We start from the raw sequence: 15324 nt of genomic DNA on the forward strand, positions 1-15324 counted from the left end.
AAAATGAAAGTTGCATCAGGGAAAAAGAAAGCTGAGTCTTATGCACACAATTCCCTCTCCTCAAAGGCTTCAGAAACCAGGGAATTCTGAAACATGAGATCTCCCCAGGCCCTAGGAGTATGATGGACTTCTGATGTCCATCTACGGGAGAGGGATGGAGCAGAAAATGATGTTAATTGCCACTTCCTCTAGAGGCAGGAAGTGACATCAGGCTGCCAACCACTGGCCCCTCATTTACCGATGGCTAAGGGCAAGGGGGCATTGTCTTTGAGCCTGGTTCCTCTCCCCTTCCCCGCCCGTCCCTGGTACTCTGAAGCACTGGAGAGAAAATGCCAAATATCAGGTGCAGTCCATGGAAACCACCACAGTGAAACACAGCAAATCACAGATGCTCTGGAGAAATGGAGACCACACAGTGCACAGAGAGGTGGGTGCCCTACATCCACCCCCGAGCACACAACAAAGAAGAGGGACCACATGAACAATGGATAAAAGGGCAGAAATGAAGTGGGTGGGATACAGGAGGTGGAGTGGGCTGGTGATTAGAGCCTTGACAGGTTCCACCTCCGGACCTGGGGTCACCCTGCCTCATGGGCAGGGTCCCCAGTTATCACCCAGTTATGAAGGAGACTAAAAGCATGATTTCTATAGGAATCGGGTCCCACTCCCTTAATATCACTGGGGTGGAGAAGGAACCAGAAACACGTCCTGGTGGGTCCTCTCCAAGGCTAGAGAGGCAGCAGGTTGGTCCAAGGGCCTTCTGGGGTCCCACAGGGTAGTGGGCAGGTGCGGTTAATCCACACTCTCTGGCAGGCAAGTTAGACGCCCCCCTCTCCAGACCCCTCCCCGTGCACGAGGTGAGAAAAGCAAGATGGGCGACCACACACGACACAAGAGGCGCTGGGAGCGGCGGGTGATTAGAAGAGACAGGGCGTCCCTCTCTGCCATCCCACCCCCATGTCTTCTGGCCCCTCCTGAGCCTGCCTCTGGTGACTAGGGAGCTCCTGTGTGGCTCTGTCAGAGACGAACAGAAATGCTAAAACTAAAGGGAGGGACAACCATGGCGGGGGGAGGAGTCAGTGGCTGCAGCCACAAAGGGAGTGGCCCTCATCTGTCTCTGAGCATGTAAATCATCTGTCCTCTGCCATGAGAGGGCCACAGGCCCTGCAAACAGGACTTAGGGCCGCGGTTTCTTAAGCAGGAAGAGGCGGCCCATTGGGGTGAGTGAGGTAGGAGTTAGAGATAAAGAGAAGCTTCTGGGCGTGGCATCGCTGGTCTCCAGAGAGTGTCGGTCCCCAGCCCGGATGACTAGCAGTGGTGAGACTCGGCAAAGAGAGGCCACAGGGTCTGTGGCACTGCAGGAGGGCAGCAATTTGATGCCCAGGTGTCCAGGCAACGGGGCGGGCCCTGGGCCCAGTGAGTGCCTCCTTCCTCCTGAGAAGGGGCTTTAGGATGGGAAGGGCATGTACTGCTGGGGTAAGTGGATAACAAGCAGGGGTAACTGGCATGTCAGTGTGGGGTCCTCACAGTCCGGGACATTCTGCCTGCCTCTGTGCCCACCCAGCCTTCTTATCATCACCCGCCACTGTTAGTGACCGAGGCCGCAACACCGCACTGTACCCTTTAAATCTCCAACAGGTCTGCTGGAGGAGGGGAGGGGGAGGAGAAGAGAAGGGGGTGGGAGGAGAGCACGGGGAGAGGAGGAGGGAGAGGCGGGGGTGCAAGGAGGAAAGGAAGAAAAATTAAAAAGAGGAACATGCCCAGAAGGACACAGCCAGCCCATGAGAAATTAAAGGCTGAGGAAAGAAACCAGTGAGAGAGAGGGAACAAAGCTCCGACCCTGCCTGGGGCGGGGCATCTGCGCAGACAGGAGGTGGGCACGGGGCAAGCTGGACTTCCCCAGGGAGGGAGAAGGCCCCCAACAGCCCCATCTCCATGGTGGCTGGCAGGGGAGGGCCCCGCTGGGGTGGCACAGGGAAGCTGGGCATCTGGCCAGGCATCTGGGACCCTCAGGAATGCAGTGTCCACCCTCCCGCCTCTCCACTCCCAGGGACCTGCGCTCACCTGACCCCAGGTCGCCAGGGGGCACTGTCCTGCCAATGTTGGGCAGGAGGTACTCAATGTTGGGCACTGCCTGAGGCTCCTTGTCACCCACAGGGGCCTGCAAACAGGAGGCGGGGTCAGCTGGCATGCCCTCGGATGCTGGGCTGCCGACCCCCCAGAGGGGTGTGCCCTGATGACAGAGCCCGTGTCTCCTCCATCAGACCGGGCTCACTGGGGCAGGGACCGTCTCCCTCATCAGCCGGACGCTCTTGAGGATGATTCCTACATGTCCCCTGTTAGACAGTTTTGCGCCTTCCTCAACATCTCGGAACTGCGAAGGCCAGAGCGGCCCCTTCAGCTAGGGGCAGGAGCTGTGTCTCCTGCACCAGACTGGAACTCCTCCAACCTAAGTACTTCTCAGTAGCCCAGAGGGCAGGAGCTGCCTTTACTCCTGAATTGGGTTCCCTCTGAGCAAGGCCTATATCTCCCCCATTTAGATTGGGGATTCCTGAAGGCAAGCTTTGTGCTTCTCTATCAGACTAGGGGCTCCTGAGGAGAGGGTCTATGTTTCCTCCATCAGACTTGAGGCAAGCTTCAAGGACAGACACCTTCCCCAGCTTAAGTCCCGCTGCCTGCCCCACCCCCAAGGACTGGGGCTCACCCCAGACCAGTCCCCAGGCCAACCCAGCCCGCGGCATCACTTACTCTCTCTGCCTTGTCCTCTTTGTCACTGAAGAACCAGTCTGACTGCAGAGAAGACAAAAGGAAGGAATGAAATAGCATGGGAAAGAAGAGTCTCTTCCACCTGCTCATTCCAGAGGACCCACTCAGGCGGCAAGGGGGGCCTCTCTCTTAACAATCCCCAGGCTGGCGGGGCTGCAAAAGAGGGCTCAGAGGGAGCTGGACGGACCCTAAAACCTGACTCCACAGACTATGAAAAACCCTGGGGGAGAGAAAAGGTGGGACCCCAGTGTGGGAGGAGACACAGCAGTGAATGGGAGCGGCCACCTCAGACAGGAGATAGGCTTAGGGAGAGCTTCGCTTTTACTTGCTTTTCTCTAAACACTGTCCTGGGCACACCCCTATGGTATACTCCCCACAGCGAGCCGGGGGGCAGGGATGCACCAGTGCCATTAGTGTTGGCCAGGTCCATGGCTGTGACAGCTGAGTGTGCCCCACGCCACCTGCCACCCATGGGTGCCACACTGACAACAGGGGTGTCACGTACTCAGCCCAGAAAAGGAAAATGACAGGAGAAAGGTGTTGGAGGTTTCCTGAGGGGCAGGAGGTGAGAGCTTTCTCATAAAGGCCAAACAAGAGAGAAAATAAAGACCCCGACAGTTTAATGTATTTTGTAAAATTTGAGAATCTTTAAGATAAAATTCTAAGTTTTCTGAAAAAAAAAATCCAGATTGCTTATAAATGAACACGTATCACAGGTACTTGGAACTTTCAGCAGCAAGACACAAGAAGACAAGACAAGAAAGTAAGTTTTGATGTGTTGAAGGAACCTAGAATTTTATACCCTGCTAAAATCTCATTTAAAAAAATGAGAATGTAAAATAAAACTATTCTTTTTTTTTTTTCCAACAGAATCTCACTCTGTCACCCAGGCTGGAGTGCAGTGGTGCAATCTTGGCTCACTGCAACCTCTGCCTCCTGTGATCAAGTGATTCTCTGGCTTCAGCCCCACCCCCCACCCCCCACCCCCCCGAGTAGCTGGGATTACAGGTGCATGCCATCATGCCTGGATAATTTTTGTATTTTTAGTAGAGATGGGGTTTCGTCATGTTGGCCAGACTGGTCTCAACTCCTGACCTCAAGTGATCCGCCCACCTCCACCTCCCAAAGTGCTGGGATTACAGGCATACCACAGATTGTTTTAATTACCCCTTAAGTGAACCTCCTGCTCTCTGGAACCACCACACCTGGCCTTGAAATAAAGCTATCCTGAGACAGCAGAAAATTTACTACACAAAGACTCTCTTAACTGAATACTTGAGCAAGTAAAGAGATGAACTTCGGCAAGCTCCAAGAAATAACTAAGGCACTTTTGGCTTTTATTGTATTTATTTATTTATTTTTGAGATAGGGTCTCTCGCTGTTATCCAGGTTGAAATGCTGTGGCATGATCCTAGCTCACTGTACCCTTGCACTCCTGGGCTCAAGAGATTCTCCCACCTCAACCTCCTGAATAGCTGGGACTACAGGCATGTGCCACCTTGCTCAGCTAATTAAAAAAAAAAAAATTGTAGATTTTGCGATTACAAGCACGAGCCACTGCACCCCACCACTTTTGGCTTTTAGATGTGGTGGAAGGAAGACACAGAAACTGATAAGCATTAGAAATTGACAGTGACAGGCCGGGTGCAGTGACTCACACCTGTAATCCTAGCACTTTGGGAAGCTGAGGTGGGTGGATCACCGGAGGTCAGGAGTTTGAGACCAACCTGGCCAACATGGTGAAACCCTATCTCTACTAAAAATATAAAAATTAGCTGGGCATGGTTATGTGCACCTGTAATCCCAGTTACTCAGGAGGGTGAGGTGGGGGAATCACTTGAACCTGGGAGGCAGAGGTTGCAGTGAGCTGAGGTCGCACCACTGTACTCCAGCCTGGACAAGAGTGAAACTCCATCTCAAAAAAAAAAAATGAATAAAAATTAAGGCAATTACCCTTTTCCCCCCTCAACACCTATGAAAGAACAGGAACAGGCAATTTATAATCTCATTATATAGACTTAAAACACACAAAGAATATTATATATATTTAAGGATAGCCATGCATTTACAGTAAGTGGAAGGTGTCCTGGAAGGACACATATTAGCCTATTAAGAGTGGGCACCTAGGGGAATGAAGAGGGGAAACAAGGGGACTTGCCTGAGCATGTGCCATGAGCCTCAGTTATTATTGCTCATGATCTGACGTGTGATTAACTCAAACAGCACAGGATGGCCAGAAGGGAAACAAGGGATAGAAGAGAAGAGAGCGAAGGAAGATAAGAAAAATGCAAGCTCTGGCCAGGCACAGTGGCTCACACCTGTAGTCCCAGCACTTTGGGAGGCTGAGGCAGGTGCATCAGCTGAGGTCAGCAGTTCAATACCAGCCTGGCCAACAGGGTGAAACCCCAGCTCTACTAAAAATACAAAAATTAGCCCGGCATGGTGGCGTGCGCCCATAATCCCAGCTATTTGGGGGTGCTGAGGTGGGAGGATCACTTGAGCCCAGGAGCCGGAGGCTGCAGTGAGTGGAGACCGCACCGTTGCACTTCAGCCTGGATGACAGAGTGAGACTCTGTCTCAAAAAAAAAAGAAAAGTGAAAGAAAAATGGAAGCTCTGGAGTCAGTCATCTTGGTTCAAGTTCACCTTAGCCAAGTTACTTTCCCTCTGTAAGTCTATTTACTTATCTCTAAAACGGGCATGATGTGAGTACCTCCTTCTAGGCCTGAGGAGGATTGAGATGAAATACTGTATGGAAAACGTTGAGTGCAGCACATTGTTAATGTATAATAGATGTCAGCTACCGTTATTCAAAAGTGCGGCTTCCAGAGGCAGGCTGACCAGGGGGAGCCTGAGGATCGGCCCAAAGAAGCCAGCCATTAACTCAGGTTGGAAGGTGCCCAGAAGTACTCTGTAAGCCACAGCATCTACAGGAAGCGCCCGGGTGGCCACGGCTCTCAAGACGAATCCACACTAGTTCCTGCCACCCTGTTTCTGCACGTGCTGTTCTTTCCGCCTGGGATGCCCTTTCTCCCTGCTCTGCCTGGCTAAGTTCTCATCATGGTCCTCTAAGGCAGTTCAAGAACTCCATGACTACGACCCCAGCCCTGCACCCAGGGCCGGGGTGGGTCCTTCTGTGGGGCTTCCTTGGACATAGCCCAGATCACAAAGAGACGCAGCTCTTACTTTGATAAACATTATTTTATCAAAGTAATAAAATAATAATGAGAAGCATCATTTTATGGATTTTTGTGTGTGTGTGTGTGTGGCAGGGTCTCACTCTGTCACCCAGGCTGGAGTGCAGTGTCACAATCTCGGCTCACTGCAGCCTCCCACCTCAGCCCCCCAAGTAGTTGAGACCACAGACATGCACCACCACACCGGCTGGCAATATTCCTTCTGAGCAGGCTCCCATTCACCTCCGTGTTCCCAGCACGGGGATCTGTCTCTGGCGTGGAATAATGACCACGACAAAGAGGATGACAGTCAGTTCTCACACAACACTTAGGACCTGCCAGGCATCGCTGCGAGTGCTTTAGCAGACGTTCACAACGATGTGCGGTAAACAGTATTGTCATCTCTACTTTACAGATGTGGAGACTGAGGCACAACAGGTAAGGAACTTGTCCAAGGCCACACAGCACATAGGAGCAGGCTGGCCCCAGAGCCACTGCCATCAATCCCCCCACCCCAGGGGGCACTTGGCAATGTCTGGAGACCTTTTTGATTGTGACAACTAGAGTGATATTCCCAGCATCCAGCAGGTAGAAGCCAGCGATGTTGCTAAATGTCCTATAACACACAGACCAGCCTCTCACAATAAGGACTTATCTGGACCCCAGCGGTCACTAGTGCTGAGGCTGAGAAACATTAGGTATCACTGCCTTTGCTGAGTGAGTCCCTAAGCAAATGCCCTGGGTGATCTTTGTTTGGGTTCCATTTGACTTCGTAAACATAGGTAGGGGCTCCTGGCAACTTGCCCGCTGCAAGATCAGACATCCAGGTTTGCTCTCCTCTCTGCTCTGCCATTATCTTGCTGCGTGGCCCTGGGCAAGTCGCTGTTCCTCTTTACCCCTCAGTTGCCACCCTCTTTCCAACCTGAAGACTGGTCTGGGTGCCCCAAGTGACAGCAGCACTGCCCTGGCTATGGAGCCTCCGGGCTAGACAGAGCCGGCACGCTTGGGTGGGCAGGCTTTCAGGGCTTGCAGAGTGGGTGGCTCATTCCCTCGACAATCGTCCAGGGCTGGTTACGTTCAATTGCCAAGGAGGCAGAGAAGGGAAGGACACTAGCTCAGTTAGCTCTCGGGAATGAATCTCTGAGTAGAAAAGCCCAGCCTGGCCGGGCGTGATGGCTCACACCTGTAATCCCAGCACTTCGGAAGGCTGAGATGGGAGGATTGCTTGAGTCCAGGAGTTCAAGACTAGCCCTGGCAACATAGTAAGACCTCATCTCTACAAAAGAATACAAAAATTAGCCAGGTGGTGTGGTGGTGGCATCTCTAGTCCCAGCTACTCAGGAGGCTGAGATGGCAGGATCGCCTGAGCCTGGAAGTGGGCCGTATCTGCCCACTGCACTCCAGTGTGGGTGACAGACTGAGACTCTATCAAAACAAACAAACAAACAAACAAACAAAAGTGAAAAGAAAGAGAGAGAAAGAGAAAGAAAAGCCCAGCCTGACGTAACCTCAATTAGCAATTTACTCATTCATTTATACTCCACAAGCACTGAGTATCCACTGTGTGCTTGGCGCTAGTGTCAGTGCTAAATGAGACAAACTCCACCTTCTCCACCCTGCCCAGAGCAGGGACTTCCCATTGGGGCTTTGGCCTCCTTCCTCCCTGAAGGCTTCAGTTCCTGACACCTCAGCTGACCTCAGACCTTGGGCTTCCAGGGGCTTCTCCAGGAGCACAGAGCCAGACACCCACTCTTCCCTGCTGCTGCCCCCAAAATACACCCTCACGGGAGGTTCCGAGGCTCCCTGGTGCCCTGGAGAGCTAAGCTTTCCCAAGGCCTCATCAGGATCCCCGACGCTGCAGGGCAGCCCTGGCCTCCCAGACAGCTCTGGAGTGGTGTTCCTAGTGTCCGGATGCAGCAGGCTGTGATGCTCCCTCCTGTGGCTCGGAGCCCTGAGCATGCAGTGAAGGAGGGAGATGGGCAACCAAGGCTGTTAACATGGCTCAGCTGCCCACCACCTCGCCTCCTTACCCTGGCGCCCTCCCTCCATCCCAAGCCAGCTCAAGGAGGGACCTAGGAGTCTGGCCTTTGGATTGATAGCAGGAGGAAAGCACAGGCTTTGGTCAGTCAGATCTGGCTTGAAATCGTGGGCTGCCACTTATTAGCTGTGTGACCATGAGCAAGTTGCTTTGCGTCTCTGAGCCTGTTTCCTCCTCTGTAAAATGGGGGTGATAGGGCCCAGCTTTCCTTCAGTGAGGTGTCTAAAGGGGGCTCGGGACTGAGGCTTCCCTTCCTCTGACCAGCTGCCAGTCTTATTTCCCCTGGCAGGAGGGGCTCTGTTCTCATCCTTTGTGGGCTGTAACAAGAATTGGAAATGGAAAATCTATGATTCATAATGACATCCGTGTGTGCCCCAGAAGGTGGCAGTGCTGCCTTAGGGTTGGGCTCTGGAAGACCAAGGCCTCCTGCGCCCTCTGCTGGTCACTCTGGGTTCTCCTCCGCCCATGCACAGTAACAAGAACCTACAGGACAAGGGCTGTTGGCATCCAGGAAGCCATGAGAAGGGAGGTGGCCAGCCCAGTATATGCCAAGCACTGGTGCAGGATCCTGCCTCAGGCCAAGGCCCTGTGCCCTGCCCCATCCACCCCTTGTTGTTACCATGGACATCACCACTACCTCCCCAAAACCTCAGTGGGGCCAGCAGGGAAAGTCACTAGAGCCAGGGCCTTCTGATGTCAGGCCAGACCTTGGCCACTGTCTGCTCGTGTCTGCCAGGACACCTCTCCAGGGGCCACCTTCTGAAGCTGCCCCTTCTGCCCTCCACCAGTAGCACCTTCCCCGCCCTTCCTCTTCTTCTGCCTTTCCCAGGCATCTTGGACACTCGGGGGCCTCTCGACTCTCCTGCTGGGGACACAACATCCCAGGGCAGCAAGGATTCCAGGATCCATTCCTGCCTTGCCTTGAAATGCAGCCCATGGCTTTGGAGGAGTATATACCACCCTAGCAGCATGCTCTAAAGCTGCCGAGCCCTTCCTGGGGCACACCCCGCCAGGCTGAGCAAGAGCGAGGGGCTCAGAGGAACATGGCCTGGGCCCCAGGGGCTGCCGGGCGCCCCCCCCGGAACAGGGGCTTACGTGCTGGATCAGTGTCTCCACGATCTTGTAGCCGTCAGGCATGTGGGTCACCACGTCTGTCATGTCCTCAGACGTCCTCACCATTGTCAGCCCAAAGACCAGGGCCAGGTTCCGGGGTTCTATCTGGGCAGCAGGGAAAGCAGGTCACTGTCAACATCCTGAACTCAGTCCTCCCTCACTCTGGCCCCTAAGGCCTCTGTCCCCAACTGCATCCTCACCAGTCCCCAGCTTAAAGGGTGGACACCCCCTTGTATGGGCATGGAAATGCTTGATGAGTAGAGCACAGGCCAGATTTCAGCCCCTTTCATCCCCAGGCCCAGCAGCCATGAGCAGTGCCCAACCTGCACACCTATACAGGGCAGCCCTGAGTGGTCAGTGCCAGCAGTGGGAGACGCTGCAGTAGGAAACATGTTGGAGGTCCCAGGGGTTATTTTAGGCCTGAGAAAAAATCTGATCACTTGCAGATGCCTGTAATCCCAGCTACTCGGGAGGCTGAGGCAGGAGAATCACTTGAACCCGGGAGGCGAAGGTTGCAGTGGGCTGAGATCGTGCCAAGGCACTGCAGCCTAAGCAGCAGAGTGAGACTTCATCTCAAAAGAAAAAACAAACAAAAAACACAAAAAATCCTATCACTCCCCTCATTTTCCCCACTGCAGAACCAGAAGGCATAAGGGGTTTGATGAGGAAAATGCAATGCGAGGGACTTGAGCTAAGTCGGAGGATGGCAATGCATCGGATACGGGGGGCCGGGGTTCCCTGCCTCTGGAAAGCCCTCAGAAACTCAGGAGATGGCTCTCTGGGGGAAAACACTGACCAGCATGTAGGAGTGGGATGGGGACGGAGCAGTCATAGGAGGAGGGCGTGCCTAGAGGGGCCTGAGTTACTGGACCTGCAGGAGCTCAGTGCGTGCTGAGGACCCCCACACAGTAAGTCCGTGCTTGCCTCCCCAGACTCCATGCGGGACTCCTACCCACCTTGTTTTTCTCAGAGTGGTCAGCGATGGTCTTGAGATGGCCCACAAGGAATTTGAGCGTTTCATAGTAGTGTCCTGGGAGATCCCGGATCTGAGCAGGAGAGAGGAGGGGCATGGGGACAGGCTGTAAGGGCCTGCCCCTGTCCCCCGTCACCACCATGCCCCAAAGATCTCCCACTACCATGCCTCAGGGAGTCTGGAACCTATCCTCTGACCCCCCATTCTCTTGTATGGATGGGGAAACTGAGGCCCTGAGTGGAGCAGGGCTTCTCCAAGGCCACAGGGGTCGTGGGCAGCACCGGACTCCCTGCCTCCTGGGACAGAGGTGCTCAGGCAGCTGCCCCACCTCATGCCTGGCAGCACCTCTCGCTCCTTACCAGCTTCCGCAGCGTCCTCATCCGCTCCCACACGTCCTTGATGCGGTTGGCCTCGATGAAGTCGTTGTATTTGTCTAGAACACAGCAGAGACTCTTTAGAGAGGTGGGCGCAGCACCTTCCCCTGTTCTCTGGGCCGAGGGCCCTGCTGGGAGGGCTGTGTTTTGAACTCCTCCGGTTCGGGGGCTCCAGTGTGGGCGACAGCCTCTTGTGTATGTGAACACACCCACCACAGCTGCACTTACCACAGCTGCACTCACCACAGCTGCACTCACCACAGCTACACTCGGGTGTGCACCTGACCTGGGGTAGCCCAGCTGTGTTCATTTGGGAGGCAATATGGTCTGAGCTGCATGCTGATCCCAGAAAAGGGGTCCCTGCCCCCATCTCCAGGACAGGGACACCAAGGTTCAGCAGGTCAGAAGAGAAGGGCACCTGGAGAGGAGGAGGGGCTTCAGACAGCCTCGACCAAGGATTCCCCCAACTCCCTTCAGAACAAGTCCATGGGGACCTTTAAAAAATGGAACATGATAAGCCTATTCTGAAATTCATCTGGATGAGCTAATGCACAAAGACAGCCAGGAATAGTTTTTAAAGAAAGAGTAACCTGGGAGGATCTGCCCTACCAGGCACTGAAACATCCTGAATGGATGGCACAGCTGAAGCCGGCTGGCACGGCAGAAAAGGCAGAGCAATGTTAAGGCTAGAAAGGGGGGAAGGGGGCCATGTGGATATTTATTATATGATAAAGGCAGCACTTCCAATCGGGGGGAGGGATGGGGGCCTCAACAGATGTCCCCGGGACAAATGGCTACCATCAGGGGTGGGGGGGATCATTTCTAGCTCACAATACACAAATGCAATCACACGGCAGAGCCAATTGTGAAAATTATAAAAGCACTGGGGAAAAAATAAGAAAATATTTTTATAATCCTAAGGCCATCCTAAACATGAGATGCAGAATCTATGAAGAAAAGATGAACAGCTTTGGTCACATTTTAAACAATTGTTTTCAGCCAGGCAAGGTGGCTCACGTCTGTCATCCCAGCACTTTGGAAGGCTGAGGTGCATCAGCTGATCACTTGAGGTCAGGAGTTCAAGACCAGCCTGGCCAATGTGGCAAAACCTCATCTTTACTAAAAATATAAAAATTAACTGGGCATGGTGGCAGGTGCCTGTAATCCCAGCTACTTGGGAGGCTGAGACAGGAGAATGGCTTGAACCCGGGAGGCGGAGGTTGCAGTGAGCCGAGATCATACCACTGCACTCCAGCCTGGGTGACAGAGTGAGACACTTTCTCAAAAAAATAAATAAAATTAAATAAAAATAAAATTAAAAATTGTTAGGCAGGGCGCGGTGGCTCACGCGTGTAATCCCAGCACTTTGGGAGGCCAAGGAGGGTGGATCACCTGAGGTCAGGAGTTCGAGACCAGCCTGGCCAACATGGTGAAACCCTGTCTCTACCAAAAATACAAAAATTAGCTGGGCATGATGGTGGGCACCTGTAATCCCAGCTGTTCGGGAGACTGAGGCAGAAGAATCGCTTGAACCCAGGAGGCAGAAGTTCCAGTGAGCCGAGATCACACCATTGCACTCCAGCCTGGGCGACAAGAGTGAAACTCTGTCTCAAAAAACAAAACAAAACAACAACAACAACAAATTTGTTTTCAGTTTCTGTACTGCAAAGTGAAAAGGCAAATGGCAGGCCAAAGCAAATATTTGTGAAAACTAACAAAGTGTTAATATGTGTAAAACACAAAGAGCTTTTCTCCCACAAATCAACATAAGAAAAAAATAAACAACCCAACAGAAAAATGGGCACATTGTCTGATCCAGCAATTACAGAGAAAATAGAAACAGCCAATATGCTAATGAAAAAAGATTTAATCTCCCTAGTAATGAGGGCAATGAAAATAAAAACAATAATGAGATGCCATTTCCCTTATCTGATTAGAAAAGTTTAAAATATTAATAATATTTAATGCTGTCTGGGTGAGGTGGCTCAAGCCTAAAATCCCAGCACTTTGAAAAGCTGAGGTGTGATGATCACTTTAGACCATGAGTTGAAGACCAGCCTGAGCAATGTAGGGAGACCCTGCCTCTACCAAAAAAAAATTTTTTTTTTTTAATTAGCTGGGTATGGTGGCACAAACCTGTAGTCCCAGCTACTCAGGAGGCTGAGATGGGAGGATCACTTCAGCCCAGGAGGTTGAGGCTGCAGTGAGCCATGATTGTGCCACTGCATTCCAGTCTGGGCAACAGAGCAAGATCCTGTGTCAAATAATAGTATTTTTATTTTTATTTTATTGTATTATTTATTCATTTATTTTGAGATGGAGTCTGGCTCTGTCACTCAGGCTGAAGTGCCGTGGTGCGATCTCGGCTCACTGCAACCTCTGCCTCCTGGGATCAAGCAATTCTCCTGTCTCAGCTTCCCTAGCAGCTGGGACTACAGGCACCCTCCACCACACCCAACTAATTTTTGTATTTTTAGTAGAGACGGGGTTTCACCACAGTCAGGCTGGTCTTGAACTCCTGACCTCAGGTGATCCACCTGCCTCAGCCTTCCAAAGAGCTGGGATCACAGGCATAAGCCACCATGCCTGGCCTTCAAATAACAATAATAGTTATAACATCCAATGCTGTTGGGGATGTGGAAAGACAGACTCCTACATCGTTAGTGGGAGTCTAAACCAGGGCCTCTTTCTCAGAGTGCAATTGACACTGGTCTCAGAAAGGTTCGCCGGGACTTTGACCCAGCAGTTCTACATCTAAGAATCTCCTTAGAGAGCACAGATCCAGGTGTGCAAGGACTTATTCAAGGAAAGCCATTGCAACAGGTTGTGTGATAGCAAACATTTGAAGACAAGCTAAATATCCATCAATAGAGGAGTACCTAAAGAAATTATAGTCCATTCAAACCATGAAATTCTATGTGGCTGATTTAAAAGAAGAATGAGGTAGACCTCTCTGCACTGACACGAACGAATCTCAGAATTACAACTCTGCTTTTGTTAAAAACAACTCAACCAGTGGTGTGCTGGAGCCCGCTCACACCAGCTCCTGAGAGTGACTGTGTGCCTCTCTTCCCAGTTCCATGTTGGTAACATCATGTTGGTGGCTTGAAATACACCATGGTAGGAGTATTTACACCATGGAAGCTGGAAAACGCTAGGCATTAGGGCTTTTTTCCCCCAGAGACAGATGTTAAACATCTGCCAGCACACCCCTGAACCCATCCAACTCCAAACCCCATGCAGGCACGTGTGTATCTCTGCCACGCATATAAGAGGGCCAGGAGAGAAACACAACAGATTGTGAATCAGCAGTTCAGCAAACGGCCAAAGCCCGTCGGAGCCCGATGCCTGGGGTGGAATCCTGGCTCTGCCATTTACAACCTGTGTGACCTTGGGCAAGGCATTAAACCTCTCTGAGCCTTGGTTTCCTCATCTGTAGAGGGAAGACAATAGCACCTTCCTCATGGAGTTGCTGTAGGGATTTGTGCTTGGCACACACTAATGCTCAGAAAGTGTTAGCCACAACCTCCCGTGAAAGGGAGCAGGAGATTCACAGGGTCCTGTGCTGTTTTCTTTATTCACATCTGTACAATCTATGTTTTTTTAATAAGCTTTTGTGTTAAAAAAAAAAAAAAAAAGCCAGCGTGGTGGCTCATGCCTGTAATCCCAGCATTTTGTGGGGCTGGGGCAGGCAGGAGGATTGCTTGACACCAGGAGTGTAACACCAGTCTGAGCAACATAGTGAGAAACTCCCCCCATCTCTGAAAAAAACTTTTAAATTAGGTGGGTGTGGTGGTGTTCACCTGCTGTCTCAGCTACTCAGGAGGCTGAGGTGGGAGGATCGCCTGAGCCCAGTAGCTTGAGGCTGCAATGAGCCGTGATTGCACCACTGCACTTCAGCCTGGGCGACAGAGCAAGACTGTCTCCAAAAAAAAAAAAAAAAAAAAAGAGTAAAACCAACAAACCAAATGCAAAAGTAGTGGTCAGGGTGCGGCACAGACTGGTATCCCCTCCCCACTCCCACTTCCACCTCCTACTCACCATCAGTGAAAAGAGGCTCGGGCAGCTTTCGGAAGAAGGACTTGAGCAGGCTGCTGATCACATTGAGGTCTTGCCAGCACTGGGGGAGGAGTCAGATGTCAGGCCACAGGCAGGCCTAGCCCAATGCCCATGCCTCCACGATCATTCACCCCAGAGCCCAATCAAGCCCACCAGGCCCTCCCTGGGACCCACTTAGACTAAGCTCTCTACTCATCAGGATGGTGGCAGCAGACCTGAGTCCCCAGAGAGGTCCTGTGCCCACACTCACACTTGGCCCCAGTACCTCCTTGTTCCTGCCAGCGCGTGGGCTCCAACATCTCCCCATTCACAGAAAGTCCCAGGCACTGTGGGGACACAGTGAGTGGCAGCTGCTGCCTCCACTGGGCACAGTTTAAGCATCCGTGACACAGCAGTCATTCGTGCTGCCTCCTTCCTGTCTCAGGTCCTCTGCATCAGCTGGTTCCCTCAACCAGAACTTTCCTCCCCGCCTCCACACAACTGGCTCCTCATCCCCGCCTAAAAGTCAGTCTTCAAAGAGGACTTCTCTGACCCTCATAGCTAAAGCAGCCACCTTCACCACTGCCCTGTCACCTGCACCCCAGCCCTGACTTTGTTTCCTTCATGGCGCTTAACCCAATTTGTCATTATTTTCTGCTTTTGTTTCTATGTTCATGCCTGTCTCCCTACAGGACTGTAAGCTCCAGGAGGAGCCAGGATCCCGTCGGTCTCATTTCCCACTGTGCTCCTATCACCTAGGACAGTTAACCTGATACTTACATGGCCCTAAATCAGTAGTTCTAACAGAAGGAGGCCATTTTGTCCCCCAAACTCCCTCTCCACCCCCA

General features: G+C 52.2%; 1 pseudogene; it reads right to left on the reverse strand.

The window, feature by feature from the left end:
* Window positions 1-1623: 1623 nt before the first annotated feature.
* The window catches only part of LOC101124827 (rho GTPase-activating protein 23-like), a 30133-nt pseudogene continuing 16432 nt past the window's right edge, over window positions 1624-15324 (reverse strand).

Source organism: Gorilla gorilla, chromosome 17 (assembly GCF_029281585.2).
Source record: "Gorilla gorilla gorilla isolate KB3781 chromosome 17, NHGRI_mGorGor1-v2.1_pri, whole genome shotgun sequence".
Classification (NCBI taxonomy): domain Eukaryota; kingdom Metazoa; phylum Chordata; class Mammalia; order Primates; family Hominidae; genus Gorilla; species Gorilla gorilla.